This window comes from Diadema antillarum, unplaced genomic scaffold (assembly GCF_040938485.1).
Source record: "Diadema antillarum isolate AM-2024a unplaced genomic scaffold, OU_Dant_1.0 seq00000635_RagTag, whole genome shotgun sequence".
Lineage (NCBI taxonomy): Eukaryota > Metazoa > Echinodermata > Echinoidea > Diadematoida > Diadematidae > Diadema > Diadema antillarum.
This window is the reverse complement of record NW_027271552.1, coordinates 754,453-781,286: the sequence shown is the minus strand read 5'-3', so window position 1 is coordinate 781,286 and position 26,834 is coordinate 754,453. Positions and strand designations below refer to the sequence as shown.

General features: G+C 37.3%; 1 long non-coding RNA gene across 1 annotated transcript; it reads left to right on the top strand.

The window, feature by feature from the left end:
- LOC139736284 (uncharacterized) lies at positions 1–26,834 on the top strand. Its single transcript, XR_011711250.1, has 3 exons — positions 1–49; positions 3,396–3,480; positions 26,784–26,834. It is a non-coding gene; the product is annotated as an uncharacterized lncRNA (long non-coding RNA).

Below are 26,834 nucleotides of genomic sequence, written 5' to 3'. Positions count from 1 at the left end.
ATAATGGACTTCTCTTCCAAGACTTTCCAACGCCTTAAGGACGAAATTAGTGAGTAAAATTGTGTTACAGGAAAATTATCCCTCTTGTAATCACTCACTTGTGGCAAACAGAAATATACGGCTGTGTACATCGCTATCACTATCATATCTTCCATGCAATTACCGTCGCTATTGTCAGTTTTTCTGGGTGCTTTTACGCAATTACAGCCTATCAACGATCTGAATCATTGGCCACTCAATTTCCACGTTGTTCCTGTTCCCTTACCATTCCCATCTTGTACGTGTACCTGCTGCTTCATTCTATTTATAGTGATCTCTTTTAAGGTACTGTTGTGTTCAGTCTTTGTCCTTGTGACTCAATTGACTATCTGAAAACACTCTATTTGTATTTCCTCCACAGTCAGACAAATTTGCTTAAAAGACTCTACTCTTTTGTTTTCATCCACGGTACAAAGGCGTTCTTTTGGAAGAAAATGTCCTATTTCACAAGTTATATTTTACATTAGATTGTCGTCAAGTACGTCTGAACATTGGCATTGGTACATTTTTGATAATGTATTGTATAATCAAGTACTCGTATATGGTAAGTTATTTAGGAGTCGTTTGCATCATTTATTCGTACATATTTATGTTCTGTTGAAAAAAAGAAGAAGAAGAAGAAATTACCTTAAACTTGTTCAATTGTACATTTGTTGTATAGCGATGGAATCAGACCCTACGTATTATGTTTCTTAATGATTGGATCTTGTCCATCTTGAATAATACGGTATTTTAATTGCATTACATGACCAACATCGAGGTTGGCCACATTAATTGCATAAACGTTTATAGTCATATTAGTTTTTAGGTGTTTTTTTTTGTTTTGTTTATATGTTTGTTTGTTTTGTTTTTTTTAAATCGGCGACCCTTTGGTAAAACGATAATGCAAATTATAGCCCCCAAACAACCCCCCCCCCAAAAAAAAAAGAAAAAAAAAAGAAAAAAAGAACAGAGCCAATATGTTTTACCATGCACTTACAACGACGACATTAATACATGTCTTGCATTGCATTAGGATAACCGGATTGCTGTGAACATGTTGAAGACGGTCATTTCTTTTTAGTCATAATCATATCAAATGTCGGAATGAGAAGCGCGAACCTTTCAAAGAGGCTGGGCAATGTGTTCAATCAAGTATCAATTATGTGTTATTCATGGCACAATCATTTCCATTCCATGAATGTCGTTTTCATTAGTGAGGTGTTGATGTTTCGAGCAAACCGCGGACAAACTGTCAGTTCGAAAACATAGATCAAGCCGCATTCTTGCCCCATCACTCAACTAACACTTGTCTCCATCGAGCTGTTGATGATTGGTTGGAGTCTTTTAACGATCGTGAAGTAGTTGCTGCATGTTTTCTTGATATTTCTAAGTGTTTTGATTCAATTGATCATACGTTATCATTGCATAAGCTGGAATGTTATGGCATCAAGGGCAAACAATTGAAATGGTTTTCTGATTATTTAACTGGTAGGAGTCAAAATGTTTTTTGCCATGGTCATCTCTCAACATCCAAAAGTATCACGACAGGGGTACCACAAGGGAGTGTACTTGGGCCTATACTTTTCCTCATATTTATTAACGATATTTCCGAATCTGTATATTCATGTTCCTGTAATGTATTCGCAGATGATGTAGTAATTTATTGTTCGCGCAAAGATACTGATAGAGTTACATCAGTGTTGCAAAATGATCTGAACTCGATATATAGATGGTACAAGAGAAACAGATTAAGTATCAACTTAGATAAGACTAAGGTAATGTTATTAAGTCCACGGTGCTCCAAAAGTTTGGATAGTTTTCTTGATGGAAAAGGGATTGAAGGTTCATGATTTTAGGTATTTGGGTGTTATAATAGATGACCATCTTCAGTGGGATGCACACGTACAAAATTTAGCCAAATCTATTTCTATGAAATTATTTATGTTACGCAAAATGAACCAATTTTTTAGTAAAGATTCGCTTAAACTTTTGTATACTGCAGTTATTCAACTGTGTATTGATTATTCATGCTCCGTATGGGGAAATTGCTCTGCTAAAAATAGAAATATTCTTTATCGATTACAAAAGAGGGCAGCACGAATTATCACATCAAATTTTGATTACGTAACTGCAAATGGGAATGACATTAGTAAGGTTTTGAATTTACAAGCATTTGAAAATAGAAGGAATGATTTTTTGTCAACGTTCATGTATAAATGCATCCATGGACCTGCCCCCACCCGAATGTGCAATAATATTGAGATGATTTTTGACAGGCATGGGTTTAATACAAGAGCAGCTGATTCTTTAAATGTGGTACCACCTAAACCGAATGTAGAGTGTTTTAAAAGCTGCTTTAGATATGCAGGAGGAAAGGTATGGAACTCACTACCAAATGTTTTAAAGAAATCAAAGTCATTGTCAGCTTTTAAATTGTTATACACACCCTGTATAAGAAAATGTATTTTCACTGATTTTATAAAACGCCCTGTTTTCACATAATCTATGTACCATATTATTTTTTGTCACACTGTGTTACCCAAACTTGCCTGGTGCAAATTATGTGTGCGTGAATCCTTAAATGTGTGTTATGGGTGTACATGCATTCGACTGTTTAGGTTTAACGGGCATGACTGCCAGATTGCATGTAATCTATTTATTAGTGTAGATTTTTACATAGAATTTCTATCTGCTTTTTATGATCGTGGGCTTGTTGATTCAAGTCCTTTCTGGCAGAGTTTTTACATTCCTTTTGTACATCAAATGGTATGATTGTGTATATAATCTTGCATTATTTTATTCACTGTTCAAAATATATCCTTTTCTATCATATTGCTTCATTATATCATACTTGGATCTGGTTACTACTGATTTCAATTTAACGTATTGCTCCTTTCAGCTCTGATTGCTTGTTTAATTGTAGTGGTTTTTATGCTTATATTTATGTAACATGATTTTTGTATTTATATAGTTGGATTGTACAAGACCTTGATGTAAAACAGCATTCACTTGCTGATCTCGTTATCCTGTCAAAATATGTTGAAATGAATAAATAAATAAATAACTAAATTTTTGCTATTCAAGAGAGAGAGAGAGAGAGAGAGAGAGAGAGAGAGAGAGAGAACAAGAAACAAACACGAGGACGCGAAAGACTTCCATTGTTATGTCAGCACTCGGGTCCATTTCCACAAACTTTCTCGAAAACTGACGTTGTGTATTAAGGTTGCAGTCAGCTCTAAACTCTGAAGCACTGCACTAGATCATTTTCATTTTTGTTTTAATAATAAAACCACATACCAACAGTCGAGTCTATCAAATTGTTTTTATCAAGCATAACAATTAATTCATTTCTTCTCTGTTTTTTTTTTTTCCAGAGGGTATATTCCAAGTTAATGGTAGGACAAGTGTCAAGAGAAAGGATGAGGAATGCCATTGCGCTGTGTTTGTTTATCATCACAGGTGAGAGATTCATTACACATGTCCCACTGTATTTACCTGTGTGCCGTTTTCTTTCTTGGCAAATAGTGCAGTAATTAATGATCGGCAGTATACAGTAAAATGCCACTACATGCTTAAGCTGAATGTATTTGAGTAGCATCAATTGAACAGATTTGGAGAATATAGCCAAGGTAGATATTTATCTTGAACGTCATATTCTGGTATGTTTTCACACAACTCTTATGTATGTTAGCACGTAAGGTGAGATAATGATGTCAAATCCCGCTATTCGTCTTCAGTCTACCTAATGCAAGAAAATAAAATAAAAGGTAACTGCGTTTTTAGAACACCTTTTTTCTTTTATTTTAGATAGAATAAAGACTAAAATAATTCAGGTACGTATATTTCATCATTTAATTAGTGAGCTGTGCATCGACTGTATATCAAATTTGAGACAGTCATTCACAGTAGCATGAGATCTTTAAAGTGATAACATCATTGCCTCAACTCCCACCTATTATGACATACATGTATGAGCAAGATGAGGTAGTCACGTGTTGTGTGATAACAGCCGGTGATGCAGCTGTTCGTGAAACGTATAAAACTCACACAAAAATAAAGAGAAAAATATAGTGTGTTTCTGTGTGTGTGTGTGTGTGTGTGTGTGTGTGTGCAAAGTTGCTCATTTTATATTATGCAGATTTTCATTAACATTTTCACAAAACATATACAATCGTTTCATGTCTTGATTTAGATCTACCTTCAAACGCAGTGAAATTTCAATATAACTGGCATGTTAATGTTAATACCTTTTAAACATCTCCTCACACCAAACAAGGTCACGGGAACTCTTCGGTTTTTGCTATGGCGCCCCAGAAAGAACCATGTCGGCTACAAAATTGTCAAAAAAATTGTATTCATATCTCCATTTCAAGAGCAAAATAAAATCACCCGTTGAAGATTAATTTTGTAACAAATTTATTGATGGGGAAGTGCTATTGTAACGGAAGAAAACATGGTTTCTTTTGGTGCACCAAATCAAAAACCGGTATGTTGCCGTTACCGTGCTCGGTGTGCGGAGGCCTTGCTACCTATGTGCAATGGCAATTATTCTATTTAATACCAGAAAGATGGCAAAAGCAGCTATTTCCGATTTCTATCGAGAAACGCAGATTTAGATGACACGACAGAGGTGAAAAAAAAAGACTCATCTCCCTGATCATTCACCCGGACCAACGTATCCGGGAGACGAAATGTACACATTTTAACAACCTTGATAATTCAAGAAAAATGTGAAAATAAAGAAATTCGAGCAGATTTCCCTAACCATTTAAAATCCCAAGACACCTCTACAACAAGGTTTGCAATCAAATTTAGTGTGTCTTTTACACATTACACGTTTCGCATTGTAACTTATTCAGATAATATTTCTTTACTGTATTGGTTTGGAAGTACATGTAGCTCATTTTTAATTCTTTTTCTACTTCTTTTACATTTACAGTTTTATGTAATAAACAGAAGTGTATTGCAAGCCTCTTGTTTAAAAGTACAGGGGCATTCCCTTAGGGCTGACGTCCACTAGGGAGTGGAAAAGCCTAAAAGGAAGGGTTGCAGAATCAAATTCTGTCATTTCGTCATCTTTTCCGCGTCATACTGGGACAAGTGTGGGGAATCAGCTTGTCTTGGGACATTCCTAGGAATCACTACGGACTGACTGCAGACATTCCTAGGAGTGTACTCCGAATTATCAGGAAGAGCGCAAAATACCCCGGAAAATGCTAATTGTAGCCGTACAGTGCGGACACATCTAAGATTACACCAGGAGTGGTAAAAAATAATGAAAGAGGACAATTAGGATGACTTGCCGACAACATAGGTTAGGTACGCGGAAAGTATAAGGAAATAGGACAAGGTTATAAACTGGAAGCCGGCTTTCGATTTTTCTTATTTAAGTGCTAGCCGTCACGGAGGTCGATCACACTGGCTGAAATTAACTTTGCCCTATTGCTTCCAATACAAACTATGAGAGATGCTCAGATAGCAGTAGTCCCGGTTCCCTTTGAATGGGTTAGGACCGTCCAATTCTAATAAGTTAAAATAATTGTTCCAGCGTAGATCTTAGTACAGTACTTTGACATAAGTATTTGAGCTGGGCGGTCACATTTGAAAAACGATGTACAGTGTACTACGTAATGGCAACTTATTGTATTAAAAATCCTGCTAATGAATATGATTTCTGACAAAGAAAGAAAATAAAACAAAAAGAACACGTTTACTCGGAACGGAGGGGGCTTCTTCCTCTTCTTCGTAGTTACTGTTGACAGAGTATCCACTGCATTCTGCTGTGCTTTCTTCATTGGACGCCAGGAAATGTGGACATTTACATGTTCCTCATCAGAGGAAGAAAGGTTCGGTTGCGGGACCTAGGAGAGGGATCTTATTCTTACCCTTCCACGTTTTTTTTTTTTATTTGTATGTTTCATAGGCATTATGCTGCATTGATTTTTCGCCTTCAAAAATCTTTGTGCTAGTAGGAATCTGTTGACTTTTCGTGTCTTGCCTACACAATCACATGTAGCTCCGCGCATTTGCATTTTACGATCCGCATCGGCAGTAGGCTGTCCTAAATCATCCCGGGTGCCTTCCGCTTTCATTCACGAAGCTAACAGCACCGCAGAATTGCAGGAGCGTATGCGGAAGAATATACGATTGTTTTGACGTTAGTATTACCTATGTATATTGTTTGGAAATGAAAATAAAATATAAGTGAATGAATGATTGAAAGGGTTGCGGAAAGACGGAATGTCCTGACGATGTCCTCACGACCAGTTGCCGAAGGTGTCGGGAAGTTTTGATCGAGACCAGAAATTTGGACGCGGAAATTGTTCTCTCTCCCGAAGATGCGGAAATGCCCGGACATGTTTAGGACAGTGAATGGACTCATTCAAGAACGTGCTGAGAGGTTGTCGAATGAGTGGGGAATTACTAAATTTGCTCTCCGCGTCTTGCCCGCGCCATAGTGGACGCCTGGTCTAAAGGCCCTTACACCTTTTATTATATTTTCAGTTTTTAATTATCAGTTGCTACATTACTGTAAAGGCATGACTTTTGCACATAAAATAGTGACAGAAACTTAGAATGTACAAGCAAATCTAGTCGGGAACATTGCTTGATAGTCAATCACCACATAGAATGCAAGCCATACATGTATGTGAGAGGAACAAAAGCGCGATAAACGCTTTAATTGTACCGCGGGATTAGCGATATATCGATCGGTTTTGGCGGCTTTGTTTGTTGAGCAGAATATGCGAAGTTGGCACGCCGTCGACTGAGCCGGACGTGCGAACGTGGCACATAAAGAGTTAAGGGCCTCCTACTGGTGTTCTGCGTGTACCACTTAGGGCAAACCCTCGCGACTCACCCGGAACGAGTTTTGAGCATGCTTAAGGACATGTCACACCGTGTCTGAAGCCTTGCCGGTTGAATTGAGGGGGATTTTTTTTTTTTTTTTTTTTTTTTTTTTGCTACCCGGACCTCACAACAGTTTTTTTCCGGGTGAGTTGCGGGGATTGCCCGTAGAGGTCCACGCAGAACGCCAGTAGGACGCCCTTAACGGCATCATCTCGCAGGCAGGTGTAACGCAGGTACTTCGCATTCCCCGTATGAAACAAAGATAATTACATTCTGTGGGACTTCTGCCATTCCTTCAAAGGGATTCCTTCACCGAGTTTTCAGTCCTCAGTCGCCACCCATGCGCCTGAAACGGAGGGCACGTGGAAGTATAGTTAGAACGTATAAACTAGCGCGGGTCAAGCAGGTAAGATGCATGCGAAACTTGCCCAAATCCTTGTCCTCCTGCAAAAATTGTTCACCATGCTGGAAAATCCCCAATAACTATTACCAGAGACCAGACAAAACAAACCAAAGACGCAAGAACACACACTACAATCGTAAAAAAAAAAACCACACAAACACACAAGAAAAACCAAAACAAAGGTACCATTCACCTAGCTCATTTATGCATTCTCCGTATAAACTCCTTTCTACGATAACATATACACCCAAGTCTCCTGTCCCTTCTCCAGGCTTTGGAGGGGGAGGGGGTGGTATTCGGCGCTGCAATCTTTGGGATGATAATGCAGGACAGAACAATTGTTTCATAAACATTTTTTTTTCTTTTTTCCCCCTTATTTTCTGTGTATACGATTCTAGAGTTATTAATGTTAACGTGTGTAACAGAGAGTGTAGTCCAAATAAGGATCAGACGCCTGGTAATTTTACTATCATTCAATTCAATTCAATTCAATTCAATAGTTTATTTATTTCCATCATCACATAGAAAAGAAAAGAAAAAGTTGACATAATCCAAAGTGATACAATTATTTTTTCATTTCTCTTACACTCGTCCGATAAAAGGATTTTTCAATACAATATAAAGTATATTATACACGAATGATGTCGTAAAAAAGAAACAATGCACTTTGTCATGGCAACAAAAAGAGTAAATAATCACAATGATGGAAAACAGTGTTCCACTAAAAAAGCCACGCTTGTAAAACGTGGAACACTGGAACAAAACAACAACAGCACCAATTTGTTATACCAATAAGACATATTCATTTTAAATTCTTCTATATACTATTGTACATTTTACTCATTAATATAATGATCTTGATACTATGAACAATACTTACTGGGATTTTAGGATGCAAACGTATAAACTATATAACATATCACATTTGTGGCACAGACACTATGGGGCCAGGTGTGCCAGGAAAATTGAATGGAAAGGAAGATATGCAATCGGCCACAAAATACATATAGACGACAACAACAACAATAACACAATACACAGAAATAACAGAATTTGAGGAAATGCACTCAGACAGATACTGGACAACGAAGAACGAGGAAAAAGGAGCAGGGAAGAATATAGAGAAGGAAAAGGAGAGGGATGGAAAAGGTCTGTGGACACACTACAAAATCTCAAGGAAAAGTGAAACATGACGGGTTTTTTCATTGAACAGAATTAACTGGTATATTTAGAAACAAATATTTTTTGAGTTTATACTTAAATGTAATTAACTTCACAGATTCTTTTAGATCATTATCTAAGCTATTCCAAAATCTGGGTCCGGTATAAACAAATGTATTTTGAGTGTGTACAGTTCTAACTAAGGGAAGATGAAATTCTTTAGATTGTCTAGTGGGATAATTATGTACGTGGCTGTTACGGTGAAATAAAGAATAAAATATTTTGGGTAGATGATTACAGTTGTAATTAAACATAAATTGACCAAGTTGAAACAAATACAACTCTTTTATTTTCAGAATTTTGTGCTCAAAGAAAAGCTTGTCAGTATGTGCTCGGATATGAAGGTTAAAAACGATTCTGAGCGCCATCTTTTGCAGAAGAAAAAGTTTATCTAACAATGTCGAATATGTATTCCCCCAAGCAAGAATTCCGTAATTCAAGTACGGCAATACCAGACTTGAATAAAGCGTAATCAAAGCCGAAGAAGGAAGATAATATTTCAATCTATTCATTATGCCTATGTTACGTGCAATTACTTTACAAATATTGTTTATGTGACACTTCCATGATAACTTATTATAACCACAGACACCTAAGAATTTAATAGACGAAACCTCTTCTAAAGGAGTAGTGTCAAATATAACATTACCTGGTAATCTATCTAAAGAATTACTGAAAAACATATACTTTGTCTTCTCAATATTCAGTGACAATTTGTTTGCATATATCCATTGTGAGACATTCTTCAATTCATCATTCACTGTACTAATCAAAGTATCAGGGTCAGGGTGGGAATAAAAAAGATTGGAATCATCCGCGAATAATATGAAAGAGAGTTTATCTGAAGATCTATAAAAATCATTAATGTAAACTATAAATAACAGTGGGCCTAACAAACTTCCTTGCGGAACACCACATTCTATTTTCTTCATAGAAGAATCAAAACTGTTCACATGTACATATTGAAATCTGTCAGATAAATAACTCGTAAACCATTGCAAGGCTTTTCCGCGAATACCATAATGGGATAACTTAGAAAGAAGTATACCGTGATTAATCGTATCAAAAGCCTTTGAAAAGTCCAGGAAGATGCCTATTGTATGCGAAAATGTATCAAGTGCATGTGTAATCTTTTCCACAAAGGTAAGTAAAGCGTGGGTGGTGTTGTGATTTTCTCTGAATCCAAATTGAAAATTCGTAAATATATTACTCATATTGAAAAATTTTACAGTTCGGATATATACTATTCTTTCCAAAATTTTAGAAATTGAAGTTAATAACGATATTGGTCTGTAATTATTGACATCATTTTTCTCCCCTTTCTTATATATAGGTATAACTTTGGCAGTCTTCATTTGACTTGGTACAAGCCCAGTACTAAGTGATAAATTAATAATATATACTAAAGGATCTATTATTTGAAGAATTATATTTTTCAACAAATAATTATCAATTCCATCACAACCTGGGCTTTTCCCTTCTTTCAAATTATGAATAATATCAATAACTTCTTCATTATACGTAGGGTCCAAAAATATAGTTTTAGGATTAGGTATATCTAAAAAATCATTAAACACTTTATTAGATGAAGGGATACTTTGTGATAAATTTTTCCCAATCGATGCAAAAAAATCATTAAAAATTTCGGCCATACCAGCAGGTACATTTCTTGAGGTATTACCCCATTGTACTTATGAAATACTAGATACATCATTAGATGTATTCATAACATCTTTTATTGTTTTCCAAGTATTCTTAATATCATTTTTATATTTCATTATCTGGTTGACATAAAATTTTCTCTTTTGTAAACGTAATAAATTAGTAAGCGTGTTTTTATAAGTCACATATTTTTGTCTGTTTTTATCCGTAGGGTTACTCCTGTATTTATAAAACAAATTATTTTTTCTATTAATCGATCTTAAAAGTGATTGGGTTATCCACGGGAGTCTTGGAGTTCTTTTATAAGAACTTTTCCTTGTGCAAAACGGAATATGTTCATCAATTTTAGAAGTGATAGTTTTCATAAAATAATCATAACACAAATCAAGATCGGTATTGTTGTATACAAAAAACCAATCAATATCTGTTAAACTATTTTGCAAATTAATAAGATTATTGGCCGTGATCTTACGACGTCTCTGATAATTATTTTGCCTTGGAGATAACTTAATTGGCACCTGTGTAAAGATTGGATAATGATCAGAGATGTCAGATAAAACAATACCAGACTCGGGAATTGGGAGAATATTACAAAAAATATTATCAATCAAAGTGGCAGATCGGTCAGTAACACGGGTCGGCTTAGAAATTAACGGTAATAAAGAAACAGACATTAAGGTTTCTACAAATTCTTGCGAAATGTGTTGGGAGTTACATTTCATAAGATCAATATTGAAATCACCCATTAAATATACATGTTTATTTGTAAAGATAGAGTTCTGCATTAAATTTTGTATATACAACAAAAAATCATTCGGATTCGATCCAGGGGGTCTGTAAACAACTCCAATCAGTATGTTTTTCCCATTCGGGTTTACCATTTCAACAAAAAGAGATTCAACTACATCAGTCATGACATTCAATTCTTCGTGGATAGAATATTCAAATTTGTTGGGGATGTATAAACCCACGCCACCACCCATTCTTTCTTTTCTATTTCTGTACACGAAATCAAAGCCGGATATAGAAAATAAATGACTTATATTGGGAGTCAACCATGTTTCGGTCAGACCTATAACAGAACACTTATTACCAGAGTTTTCTAAAAATAATCGCAACTTATCAAAATTTCTACTTATGCTTCGTATATTCAAATGAGCTAACAAAAGATTGTCATCATCACTATTCATAACATATTGTTTATACTGATTTACAGTCAGATAAACACATGATGAACTTTGCACAGGATCTTCAGGATCAAAATTATATTCGAATTCTTGTGCTGAAGCATTAAGTTTGTTCGATATGTATGCTTCATATAAGGTGGAAGTTTTGTTTTCCTGCGCGGACGTAAAAGAGCGCCCAACTGTATCATAAAATTCATCTTCGTTCACAGAGTTGAAAACAAATGTTGGATTAGCCATAAGTATAAAGAAAATCACACCGGAATCGACAAAAGTTCCACTTAGACCTAGACATGGAGATTGTAGTTATGTGGGAATGTACAGACCTGGAAGAAGAGAAAGAGAAACGCATATACACAAACATGAAACACATACAAGAAACACACACATGAAGCATAGACATGAAACACACACAAGACACGAGAAACAACAAGGACGCAGACAAGACATAGCCGATGATATCAAATTGGGCACACACGTCCGTGGCCTGTGTCTGCTCTGCCAATACAATTTTGAAACGAGGCATAAGCATATATCAGCATGGATTTAACAACAGACTGCATTTGAGTGAGTGAGCTCCCTTGATATTCAAAAAATATCATTTTCATACGAGATATATTCACGTGCATAATTCAAACTATCAATATGAATTTTTATAGGTTATTTGGGGATCAGGAGAGAAGGAGAGAGACGAAGGGAGACACGAATAGAACTTTGATGTTTACTGTATACACCTACACTGTAGTTTCTGATATTAACAGTAAGTGCCTATTGGCCATAATAAAACAATAAGTGTCATATCTTCACAAGTCATGATAGACAAACTACGATGTAGAAATCAATTCTGAATATTTGTTCGGTGGGAATGTCATGAAGGAGAAAAATGGAAAAGAAATCAGAGAAGAACAAAGAAAAACAAATAACAAATACAGAACATCTCATAAGAGAGTTTAGACAATAAGCGTATAACTGATTGATACTATCAGCTTTCCCGGATATCACCTCATCGTAAGCTTTCTTCAACCCCATCCCTACCATTACAACACATCAATTAAAGTTAAATTGAAGAGAATGAAACAAATTATCTGCTTAACGTAATAGAAGATTATTCCATATATACATAAGTGTTTATTTTTTTTATATTCATTTCAAGTTTGCAGAGAGAATGAGAACGAGATGAGATCAGTGAAACAAAAAATGGTATTTACTTTTTTGCTCAATCATTGATCATCATAAGCAGCGTCCGCAGGATTGGGACGTCCCACTCGCCAAAGTCGCGAAGGGGGGAAACAAGCAACAAAAACAAAAAACAACACCATAGCGGGAAGCGCACCCACCAGGGAGGTGCACCTATCGTACAGAGCGCACAACGGGTCGAGTGCACAGAATATGTAGTATAGTACATTGTGCTATGTTTTAGCTAAAATTCAGTTGAAATACAAAGATCATTGTATGCCCCATGGACTCCATACAGTATAGGAGCACAGCCGCCACAGTGGCATTGCCACTACTCCTCTTATACCCATCAGCAACCCCCAGCACGAGGCGAACACACCATCACAGAAAACCACGTGAGGGGGGGGGGGGGGAAGCTGAAAAGGATATTTTTTGTTTGTTAAATAAATTGAAAAATGAAAGTAAAGATGAAAACAAGGCAGCTGTGGCTTAAGAAGGAATGGATATAACATTAGTCGTGACCTGGATGAGCCATACAGGCTACGCATTGAAATGAGGCCCTGAGGTTTCAGCTCTTTTCTTGAATTGAATTGTACATGAAAAGAATGTTACAGCAACCAGCGTTATCAGACTGCCGGGAACCATGCAGTACATCACACCTGCTAAGTAAAGTATTTCAAAGTATAAGCTGGAGGGGATACAGAGACTTTCAAAAAAAAAACACACACACACAAAACAAAACAGCAATTTACCTTACAGATTCAGATTCTTAGATACTAAAAAAATTGAGACAACTGTTCATATCAGTGCAGGTGCAAATGAGAGGGCATGCTGTTCGTAAACAACATGCCAAACCTGTGGCCAGTCACCCCTCAAAATCTTTTATAGACGCATTTGACACAGACTATCATTCAGGTTGAGAGACGGAATTCAGCATGCATATAGTTGATGTCATATCGGGCAAGGCCCAGGTAAAACGTACCCATCCAGCCCATGAACGACTATATCGCAGGACAGGCATTACATTAACAAAGATAAACTATTGTGGGTAATTATACTGAGGCTCGCCAAAATCTATTATGGAATTACAGAGCCTTATACACTTGTACAAAACGAGTCATAGATGGGGTTCCAATAAACTACTTGAAACGCAACTCCAAATACTTATCACACCAAAATCATATTAATAGATTGGGTCACAAAACGATACTGAACGTTTAGTGACATGAATGATCACTATCGTTTGCAGGGATAGTCAAATATGGGATAACCAGCGATTATTGGCTTGAGTGTAGCGTGAAAGAAAGAAGAAAAAACCCTCTGGTAATACAAAACCAGTAAAAAATTTACCAAAAGCAGGGTTGCATAATCATTCTCAAATGTTTGAACTATCGGAAACACTCGATAGATGTGTTTTGATAGATGTCTTGTCGAGGCCTTTAATAACAGTTGCATGTATTTTGCTTTTCGTTAAAACTTCTAGATTTTTCTTCTTGTGGACTGCACTACTCAGTATTTGGTTCTATGGTTGTATGGGCCCACTAAAGTGGCATGTACTGAGTATAATTCATTTGACCCATTCATTGTAAAAGAATGTTACAGCAACCAACATAATAAGACTGCCGGGAACCATGCAGTACACTACACCTGCTCAGCAACAATTTCAAAGTATTAGCGTGAGGGAATACAGTGTCTTTCACTATGAAAAAAAACAAAAACAAAATCATTGATTTGACTTAGAGACACAGATTCTTAGATACTAAAAAATTGGGACAACAGTTCATATCCGTGCAGGTGTAAATGAGAGGGCATGCTGCTCGTAAACAACATGCCAAACCTGTGGCCAGTCACCCCTCAAAATCCTTTAAGAACACATTTGACACAGACTATTATTCAGAATGAGAGACGGAATTCAGCATGCATATAGTTGGTGACACATACATTGTAGGGCAAGGCCCAGATAATGCCCTATGCCAGTTGTCATGAAAAGAAATGAAGAGGAAAAGAAAAAAAAACTTCAGGAGAGGGGTAATGCATGAATCAGAATAATGTCTACCAATCGGGGTTTTTCAGTATTTTTGTTTTGTTTTGTGCGTTATAAGGTGAAAACGTATAACCCATGCAACCCATGCAACCCATGCATGAGTATAACTCAGAACAAACAATACAGTAAAGAATATAAAATATTGCAGGTAATTATACTGTGGCTCGGCAAACTCTAGTATGGAATTACAGAACCTTATACAAAACAAATCATGGATGAGGTTTCAATAATTATAGTTGAGGCTCTACTCCGAGTATTTATCACACCAAAATCATATCAATGAATTGGGTCACAAAACGATACTGAACATTTTAATGACATAAATAATCACTATCGTTTACAGGGACAGCCAAATCTGGAATAACTAACCATTATTAACTGGAGTGTCACATGAAAGAAAGAAGAAGAAGATTGAAAAAAAAAAAAAAAAACTCTGATAATATTCGCTCAAAACTGGTAAGGGGTTAACCAAAAAGCATCTCAAATGTTAGAACTGCCGGAAACACTCGATAGATGTATTGTGTTTTCTGATCTGCACTCAAACTATTTCTTTTTGAGGCCTTAAAGAGCAGTTGCATATCTTTTCCTTTTGGTTAAAACTTTTAGAAATTTCTTCTGATATAGACAGCACTATGGTTCTATGGGCCCGCTAAAGTGGCATGCACTGAGTATAATATTAATTTGTTCCATTCAATGTAGATATATTTATACAAGATAATGACACTGGTCCATTGAGTGATGGAACAACTTGAAACTACTAACATCCATTACGAGAAGCAAGATGCACTAATAAATTTTGTGGGGAGTTATTGAGTTTCAGAAAGAAGGAAGAGAAAAAAAACCCCAAACAAACAATCAATCGAAACACATCTAGATTACCACAAATCTGAGTCATATCAGTGAATGTATTCAGTTGTTCAACAGGCAATAACAATCGTCATTGGAAATACGTGTAAAAAGTATGTAATATAAATCATGTATACATTACAAAATGAGAAGGAGGGTTGATTGTTCCTTACATTCTGATGGCTTGGATGGAGGTATCGGTTGCCTTACAATTACCGCATGTCATGGTACTACTCGTAGACTGGATATGGAAGAATCTTGGTTGATAAGAGGTAGGGACTGAGCAGTTAGGTTACAACGGCTCCGTATGGCCGAGGCTCTCAGGCACATAGTTGCTAGATTTCTGGCGATGGAGATCGGTGGGGCATGCGGGGCTCTCACTCATTGTTGTGCAGAGTAGTCGATTTCGGGCGGTAAAAAGGGAAAAGGGAAAAACAACAACAGAAAACAAAAAAGAGAACCGGATTTATTTATTTGACGCTTCCCTGGAGAGATGAATAGGATACTGGCATTTCTCACGATAACCAACGACAAAGCGGTCCCGGAAGTGTTGTATGAGCTGGCGCTGGAAACCTGGGAGGCAGGGCTGGTGGATGTTGCGGAGTCTGGAGCAGTGAACATCATTCCATGGACACCAGGAGGGTCGGGGCAGTTGAAATAATCGTATAATGATGAAGTGAGCTGATTTGGTTCTACTCTAGAGCGATCACTGGTGGGCCTTTGAATGGGGGTGGATGGGGGTGCTGCACGGGCGCTTAACAACTATCATGAGCAATAGGCCTCTGTTGTGGAATTAATTTTCCCAATTGATCCAGCTTGACAGGGGGAACCATTTCGTGCCGGTTTTCGGGTCTGAAGAACGAGTTTGGTCCCATTAATGCGAATTCCGGTGGACAGTTGTTTTTCCTTGCGAATCTTGTAGGCTAGTGTTGCTAGGCGACCGCGTTCGCGTTTCATCGGTGGTGGCAAATCCGACCTGATAGTGACACGATCGTAGCAACCTTTCTCTGGGGTTTGCTGGGGGCGATGCGGGGGCTCATTTACCTGGTGTGCGGGTTCGGCTTGTGGTGGCTGCTGAGGACGACGGCGGTGGGGATGCTCGAAAGCACCAAGCAAACGATCACGGTCTGCCATGCAGACAAACCGTATAATGATGGGTCGGGGTGCTGATTCTTTACCGATGCCTCTCTGGGGAGATGGGAGACGGTGGGCATTTACCAGCGGTATTTTGGATGCTTCGCCGAGCGGAATTTGGAGAAAGTAAGCCAGAACCTCATACACAGTAGCATAGATGTCTTCCTTAGCGCCTTCTCCAACTCCATAAATCAGTAGGTTTTGCTTTCTGTGGTGCATTTCCAGTTGTAGAAGTTTGTCTTCAAATTCGTCATTTTTGCGAGCAGTCTCCTCTCTGATTTTAGGTAGGGTTTCTTTTTCTAGCAGCATAATTTTGTCAGAATTGAAAGTTACAGTTGTTTCCATGTCCTGCACAGCTCTTCTTGTTTCTTTGAGCTCCAACTTCATCGTGTTCAAATCCAGATTAATGGAGTCAAATCTCGAGTTCATGTCCGTCGAAAGTTGGGAAAATAGTTGGCGCAGTTCGGTGATGACACTATCATGACTAATCATGCCGGGAGGCGATTTTTTTTTTCCGTAACCCTAACGCGTCGAAATTGCCAATTGTGTCACTTGAGCAAAGACTATCAGTGTACAAGTTGGTTTTTGTACGCATGTGCGTGGACTTCTGCAGTTTAGGCGTTGAGTTCGTACTGTTACACAGTATCATGGACCCATGCACAGACACAGTACCATTGGCACGGTCGTCTGCTAACCACAGAATCAGATTACAATGTGAGAATGGGACGCCGTCCTTCAAGCAGAAACATAACAACGGGTTTGTGTGTATGGGTATGTGTATGCGCGTGTGTGTGAGTGTGTGTGTGTGTGTGTGTGTGTGTGTGTGTGTGTGTGTGTGTTTCCACTTCACATGTCATCGCCATCGGGTTCGGCATTGCCTTAGGTGGTATTTCTGTAGATTTGTTAGCCGTCTGCTGACACTTTTCCTGTGTCTCGCGAGACTTGCGTTACTAGGATGCATGCAAACTCGACGTCGTCATCAATATCTTGAAAAAGTAAATTGGAAATCTAATTGAAGCTTGGAATAAATCATAATCAAAGTATCATATATACGTAGCGACACGTAGCGGTACCTATATAGTGAAGCAACCTTCTTTGTCAAATTTGTAATATGCTATTTACATGTAGATTAACGTCTGTATATCTTTTCATTTTACTCATGTTACACTATAATCTTGTATATCTTTTGTGTCATGTGTAATCTTTGAGTATTGTATTCACTGGTTTGTTATATTGTTATTTAAACTCTTTGTTTGCTACTCTCATATCCCGAGAGGAGGTCGAAAGAGTCAATAAAATTCACAAAATTCACAAATATTTAGGTCTGCTGCGATTGCTATTGTTAACATTGATCATGTTTATTAAGCCCCACAAAATCAGATTCGAAGAGGGCATTTGGTCTTGGGTAACATGGATGAACTCCTGGGTTCCGTAATTTGGGTTTATCCTCCAACTTCACAATGATTCAGAAAGGCGTAGTATAGGCTCCTTTTTTAGTTCAGGTTCATATAATTATATCAACGTATATGATTACATTCTCATTCAATAACATCCATGATGAAGATGGGGGAGGGAAGAGAAACTGCGGGAGGGGGGAGCTAGTAACCATCGATTTTGATCGATGAAATCTCTCTATACATATTTTGATTTAATCAGCTTTAAAAAGGCATTTTGGATCGGCATTTAAAAATCAAAAGATGTGCTATTTCCATCAAAATCAATTCATTTTCCCAGACCATACATGTGCAAAATTGCTCTAGTATCACGGTTTGAATTGCTGTATCAATAAGTTTTTGATGTTCACTTTTTCATTGCCAACCCTATAGTCCGTCTCATCACTTACCTTCGTCACCTCTGCCATCACGACCATCATTCATTGAAGGAAACCAAAACCCAAAAAGAAATGTGGATAGAGTGAAAGCAGCAACATTAGTAGAACACATTGGTGAAAGTTTAAGGAAAATCGGGCTATCGATGCAAAAGTTATGAATTTTTTAAGTTTGGATGTTGGAACCACTGGATGCATGACATCATGTGTGGGCAACAACTGAAAGAAAATTAAAGAAAACAAACATGTTCTCACTTTTCTTGAGTAATGGAAGAGCATTTGATTAACCACTTTCAGAAAGTAGGGGGAATGATTACTACCCTTAACATAAATTTTGTCAGTATCAATTAAGTTGATGGAATGCATAATTTTATCGATTTTTTTTTTGTGTGTGGAATTCTCTTCATATTTTCTTTACATTGTTGCCCATCATGGTCTCTATAAGTAGTCTCTTCATTCAGTGATTACAACACAAAAAAATATAAAAAATCCTCAATTTTCACTGATGTATAATGCTAATGTTGCTGCGTTCACTCAATCCATATTGATCTTTGGGTTTTGGTTTCCTTTAATATCAACCAATCATCACTATACCATCGTTGCTTTTATTAGATTACCATGCACGACCATAACATCATTACCATCATTTCACAACTGGATATCATCTTATCACCACGATCATCACTCGTATTACCATCGTATATCACCACAAGCAATATATCTTCCACCATTATCGATACTTTTTTCCATGTCATCAATCCATCAACAACAACAACAGTCTAAATAAGCATTGCGACTGGCAATATATTCATACTCGATCACTCCCTCCAATGCGCACATGGCCTAGCACCCGTAATTGAAAATAATGACGAAGAGAAACGATTGAATATTAAAACACTGATTTATTTGTTTGTTTGTTTGTTTGTAAGAACACTAGCCGCATTCACACGTACAAAATAGCTTGTTATACAGTACTCGCAACTTTTAACTTCATGATCGATATATTATAGAAACAAACACCTGGCTTTAACTGGTATCAGATTCCCAGGTGGGTTCATGACTTTAAATGTGTATAAACCATTTGTTGTCGACTGACACCCAAAAAGGGAAGCCATGCGCGATTTGTTGTCTCGAAGTCGTGCAGTATCGTACACATAAAAAGTGATGAGATATTAGAGCTGTGATAAAAGTTTACCACAGTATATGAAATTTATCAATATCAGCATAGCCATTATGTTCACTATGTGTGAGAGAGAGAGAGAAAAAAAATCAAACCCACAGCTCCGATTCTCAAGTAAAACACATTTGTAGAAGAGATTTGAAACGATCGTTTTATAATGTGTTATTTGGCACAAAATAATTTCACTTATTTATAATAATATTAATCGATAACCAAATGAAAATCAATTTGCCCGATATTAGCCAAATTTAAGATCTTTTCATTAAGTTGGAGCAACGAGATGGTTACAGTTCGTTATTGAGAAGGTTCTTTATTCCGAAGGTTCTTTATTCCGAAGTTTCGTTTTCCAGAGGTTCGTTAATCCGAAACTGAAACAAAGCTCGTTATTCCGAAGGTTCGTTACGGACCCAATTTAATTGTCGGATCAGTGAACCTTCGGAATACCGAACCCTATATTATTTTCGGATTAGCGAACCCAAATAAAATCGATATTTTTAATATTAATCGATAACCAAATGAAAATCAATTTGCCCGATATTAGCCAAATTTAAGATCTTTTCATTAAGTTGGAGCAACGAGCATTAGTTCAGAGTCACATAGGCTACTTTACTTAGTTTTTATGAAATACATTCATATAGGAAACTGATAACTATAAGTTTGAACGATGATAACACCCAAAATACTATGGTTACATTTCGTTATTGAGAAGGTTCGTTATTCAGAAGGTTCTTTATTCCGAACGTTCGTTATTCCAAATATTCGTTATTCCGAAGGTTCTTTATTCCGAAGGTTCGTTATTCCGAAGTTTCGTTTTCCAAAGGTTCGTTATTCCGAAGGATCGTTATGGACCCTATTTCATTGTCGGATCAATGAACCTTTGGAATAACGAACCCTAGTTTATTTTCGGATTGGCGAACCTTCGGAATAACAAACCCTATTTCATTTTCGAATAAACGAGCCTTCAGAAAGCGAACCCTATTTTTTCGCATAACGAACCTTCGGAATAACTAACATGCGGAATAACGCCACAAATATTCGGATTAACATACCCTTCTTGATTTTCGGATTAACGAACCTTCGGAATAACGAATATCCGAAACACACAAATTCCCTATACTTAGAGGTTTGTTAACCCTAAATTCAAGAAAGGTTCGTTAATCCGAACATTAATTTGTGACGTTATTCCGAAGGTTCGTTAGTCCGAAAATAAAATAGGGTTTTTATTTCAAAGGCTCGTTTATTCGAAAATGAAATAGGGTTCGTTATTCCGAAGGTTCGTTAATCCAAAAATCAAACAGGGTTCTGGAATGGGTCATAAGACTTTTTTGTTCAAAAGTTATCTGGATGTCTATAACGTCCAAACGTTTTTCTGTCGGTCCTTAAAAGATTAGAAAGGTTTCTTGTTATTTTAACGTTTAAAAAAAAAACGTTTTTATAACGTCCAATTGAAACGTTTTGAATTCGTCGAAAACATTCCAGAAAAATTTAATGATGTTCTGAAAACGTTTTGACAAAACGTCCAAATAACGAACTTGGAACGTTTCAAGTACGTTTAGAAACGTCCAAATGTCAGCTAGGACCCAGATTTTTATCATGGTTGTGCTTTGAGGTACTCACGTGCGCTTTATTAGACCTTCACCGCCCACGATCTAAATATGACGTCAAAATCACGTCCATTTTCCTTGTTTACATAGTTTTCGTGAAAATGGCGTCTTTCAGACGTCTTCCTTTTTTTCTTTTCCAATACACATCAAAAAGGCATGAATTAACGTGCAGATGACGTGCTCATGATCTTGTCTTTAGAATTGTGATTTACACGTCATTTAGACGAATCTAATGACCACCAATGACATCTTCGGGACAACTTCCATTTGAACAAAAATACGACATATTGACGTCAGTTTGAAAAATACGACATATTCACGTCAGTTTGAAACATTTATATGATGTCAAGTATCTGTGTTTATTTTCGTCTATAAGACTTTAAATTAGTAATCTACACGTCTTTACAACGTCTTCGTATTACCAACCAGGCGTCAGAAAGACGTCACAAATATGACGTCTTTTAGATCTTAAAACAACAATACGACTTATTGGTGTCAGTTTGAGACGTCTAAATAGCTTCTTTTTTCTTTGCTTATTTACCGCAAACAAACGACAGTTATTACGCCTTTCTGAAATCTAGATAATCACGTCTCTCTATGTCTTCCATTTGAGCAAAAAAGAATCTTATTTTTGACAGTAGACTGACGTGAAATTGTCGTCGTTCTGACGACAGTATATCGCAAACTGATATAACTCTATAAAGTTATAATTCGTAGGCCTTATTCTATGAAGTCACAAAGACGTCGCAAAACTGACGTAAATTTAACGTCACGTCATCAATATGACGTGGTAAATAGGTTGCAGAGCAAAGTAAATTTTATTTCACTAGTACGTCGTAAATATGAAGTGATATAAATACGTCTCAAAACTGACTTGAATTTTACGTCTTTACCCAGCTAACACAAAGACGTTTTCTAAAAGTTCTTGAAACATTCCAAGTTCGTTTATTTGAACGTTTTGTCAAAACTTTTTCAGAACGTCTACTTGTGGAAAGTTTTCGACGTATTTAAACGTTTCAATTGGACGTTATGGTTTTTTTTAAAACGGTAAGATAACACTAAAAAAAAATTTCTAACGTTTTAAGGACCGACAGAAAAACGTTTGGACGTTATAGAAATCCAGATAACTTTTGAAAACCCTCTGGAACATTTAAAAACGTTTTAAGAACATTCAAAAAAGTCATATGACCCGTTCCAGAACCTTGCTTGATTTGGGGATTAACGAATCTCGGAATAAAGAATCCTATTTCATTTTCGAATAAACGACCTTTTGGAATAGCGAACCCTATTTTGTTTTCGGACTAACGAACCTTCGAACCTTCACAAATGTTCGGATTAACGAACCTTTCTGGAATTTAGGGTTAACAAACCTTTAAGTATATAGGGAATTTGTGTGTTTCGGATATTCGTTATTCCGAAGGTTCGTTAATCCGAAAATCAAATAGCGTATGTTATTCCGAACATTTGTGGCGATATTCCGCAGGTTAGTTATTCCGAAGGTTCGGTTATCCGAAAAAATAGGGTTCGCTTTCCGAAGGCTCGTTTATTCGAAAATGAAATAGGGTTTGTTATTCCGAAGGTTCGCCAATCCGAAAATAAACTAGGGTTCGTTATTCCGAAGGTTCATTGATCCGACAATGAAATAGGGTCCATAACGATCCTTCGGAATAACGAACCTTTGGAAAACGAAACTTCGGAATAACGAACCTTCGGAATAACGAATATTTGGAATAACAAACGTTCGGAATAAAGAATCTTCTGAATAACGAACCTTCTCAATAACGAAATGTAACCATGATATTTTGGGTGCTATCATCGTTCAAACTTATAGTTATCAGTTTCCTATATGAATGTATTTTATAAAAACTCGAAAGTAGCCTCTGTTTTACTTGAGAATCGGAGCTGTGGGTTTGATTTTTTGTTCTCTCTGTCTCTCACACACAGTGAACATTTAATGGCTATGCTGATATTGATAAATTTCTGATTTCTGAATTGATAAAATTGATGACATGGAAAAAAGTATCGATAATGGTGGAAGATATATTGCTTGTGGTGATATACGATGGTAATACGAGTGATGATCGTGGTGATAAGATGATATCCAGTTGTGAAATGATGGTAATGATGTTATGGTCGTGCATGGTAATCTAATAAAAGCAACGATGGTATAGTGATGATTGGTTGATATTAAAGGAAACCAAAACCCAAAGATCAATATGGATTGAGTGAACGCAGCAACGTTAGCATTATACATCAGTGAAAATTGAGGAAAAATCGGGCAATCGATGCAAAGTTTTTCGTTTTTATATTTTTGTGTTGTAATCACTAAATAAAGAGACTACGTATAGAGACCATGATGGGCAACAATGTAAAGAAAATATGAAGAGAATTCCAAACACACATAAAAAAAAAATCGATACAATTATGCATTCCATCAACTTAATTGATACTGACATAATTTATGTTAAGGGTAGTAATCATTCCCCCTATCCCCTATACTTTCTGAAAGTGGTTAATCAAATGCTCTTCCATTACTCAAGAAAAGTGAAAACATGTTTGTTTTCTTTATATTTTCTTTCAGTTGTTGCCCACACATGATGCCATGCATCCAGTGGTTCCAACATCCAGACTTAAAAAAATTCATAACTTTTGCATCGATTGCCCGATTTTCATTAAACTTCACCGATGTGTTCTACTAATGTTGCTGCTTTCACTCAATCCACATTTCTTTTTGGGTTTTGGTTTCCTTCAATGATGGTCGTGATGGCAGAGGTGACGAAGGTAAGTGATGAGATGGACTATAATATAGGGTTGGCAATGATAAAGTGAACATCAAAAACTTATTGATACAGCAATTCAAACCGTGATACTAGAGCAATTTTGCACATGTATGGTCTGGGAAAATGAATTGATTTTGATGGAAATAGCACATCTTTTGATTTTTAAATGCCGATCCAAAATGCCTTTTTAAAGCTGATTAAATCAAAATGTGTATAGAGAGATTTCATCGATCAAAATCGATGATTACTAGCTCCCCCCTCCCGCAGTTTCTCTTCCCTCCCCCATCTTCATCATGGATGTTATTGAGTGAGAATGTAATCGTATACGTTGATATAATTATATGAACCTGAACTAAAAAAGGAGCCTATACTTCGCCTTTCTGAATCATTGTGAAGTTGGAGGATAAACCCAAACTACGGAACCCAGGAGTTCATCCATGTTACCCAAGACCAAATGCCCTCTTCGAATCTGATTTTGTAGGGCTTAATAAACATGATCAATGTTAACAATAGCAATCGCAGCAGACCTAAATATTTGTGAATTTTGTGAATTTTATTGACTCTTTCGACCTCCTCTCGGGATATGAGAGTAGCAAACAAAGAGTTTAAATAACAATATAACAAACCAGTGAATACAATACTCAAAGATTACACATGACACAAAAGATATACAAGATTATAGTGTAACATGAGTAAAATGAAAAGATATACAGACGTTAATCTACATGTAAATAGCATATTACAAATTTGACAAAGAAGGTTGCTTCACTATATAGGTACCGCTACGTGTCGCTACGTATATATGATACTTTGATTATGATTTATTCCAAGCTTCAATTAGATTTCCAATTTACTTTTTCAAGATATTGATGACGACGTCGAGTTTGCATGCATCCTAGTAACGCAAGTCTCGCGAGACACAGGTAAAGTGTCAGCAGACGGCTAACAAATCTACAGAAATACCACCTAAGGCAATGCCGAACCCGATGGCGATGACATGTGAAGTGGAAACACACACACACACACACGCACACACACAAACACACACACACGCGCATACACATACCCATACACACAAACCCGTTGTTATGTTTCTGCTTGAAGGACGGCGTCCCATTCTCACATCGTAATCTGATTCTGTGGTTAGCAGACGACCGTGCCAATGTTAGTCTGTGCATGGGTCCATGATACTGTGTAACAGTACGAACTCAACGCCTAAACTGCAGAAGTCCACGCACATGCGTACAAAAACCAACTTGTACACTGATAGTCTTTGCTCAAGTGACACAATTGGCAATTTCGACGCGTTAGGGTTACGGGAAAAAAAAAATCGCTGCCGGGAGATGTGGCGTCGGTGGAAGGGCTTGGCGAGCTGCAATTGGTGGACTGCAGCACCACATGATCATCACTCGCAGGTAATTGGGTCACGTGATCCTCGTTGCCGGGAATTTGGCTTGGGCTATGGCTCCGATTTTGCTGCGACGGGTAGTTACCTCTCGGCTGGGCCGGGGTCTCCGGGGTAGGCATGGTAGGTTCTCGGCCAACTGTGGAGGGTTTGCGGCCACCTGCAGCAGCTGATCTTGTAGAATGATAAGTTGAAGCCATTTTCTTCTGTTTTTGCAGGTTTTGCATTGACGATTTCGTTGTAGTAGGTCTTAAGCTATATGGACGCTCCATTCATAACTCTTGTATAAAAATGAAAATATCAAGTTATACTCCTGACCTTGAGTATTCGGGAGCTCACTCAGTTACACGTCTGCTCGTCACGCTGTCATGCTTTAACCTTTTGAATGCTTTCAAATGTTTGTTTTTTGATGTCAAAAATATATATGTCATATGACTTATAAAAAAGGCACAATGTCTTTGATCTGATCAATAAAATCCAGAAGAAAAAAAAATCCCCACACGCAACAAACCGACTAGCTTACCCAGAAATGTGTGACAGGGCCTAAACTTGGCTGCCGGTGAAAAGCAAATCCATGTAACAAAGGGTGAGATAAGTGCTAGGTGCTCTCATTTGCGGGTCATCTGGAGGGACCTCCGGGCATGAAAAAATGTTCTTCGCAAGTTGCACGCAAGGCTTGCCCGGAAAGGTGTGACACGGCCTTTATGGAACAAACATGCGTTCACACATGATAGTTTATGTGAAAATGTCCCGACTTCACAAAGTATGTTAAATTGGGGCATTTCCACGTATATTACATCCACACTTTGTGGCCGTGTATACAACACGGTGTATTTCACGATTAGATCAAGTTGGAGAAAGCATTTGTAACTCATTAAAAGGAGCAAGATTTATTGGAGATTTTTACTACCTTGTGATATGAAGAGGAGCATCATGAAAATACACATTAAAGAAGTTACTGTTTTGCTAGTTTGTGTGTGTGTGTGTGTGTGTGTGTGTGTGTGTGTGTGTGTGTTTTGTTACTGGAATATATAGTGCATTTTTATTTTTCCAGCAGTTGTATTAATGCTACCGTTACACGTTGTCATAAGTCGTTGTACATAAAGCATGAATCTTATATTCTTTATCGGGGCCGTTTACGTTATTGAACGTGGAATCTATTCCTAGGGAAGGGGGTGAATGGGTCATTGGTTCAAGTAGTGACGACTTTTCAGAGGATAATTAGCTTTTTCCAGATCTCAAATGTATTTTCCGTCTATTTCTCAGAATTAAAAAAAAAAATGATACGTGTGTGGGTACATGTGTGTGGGTGTGTGAGGGGCTGTCTGACTCTGTAGGGAGTTGTTATTGCAACTCCACTCAATTGACTCAGAAAACCGATGACCTCAGTATGTACCAAGAGGTAGCATATACACCAGCACATCTGCCTTGATGCTTTGATTTCAGACCAGACACAGGAGAAGATGCGATCAGTTTCATAAACAGTTTCTACCGCAT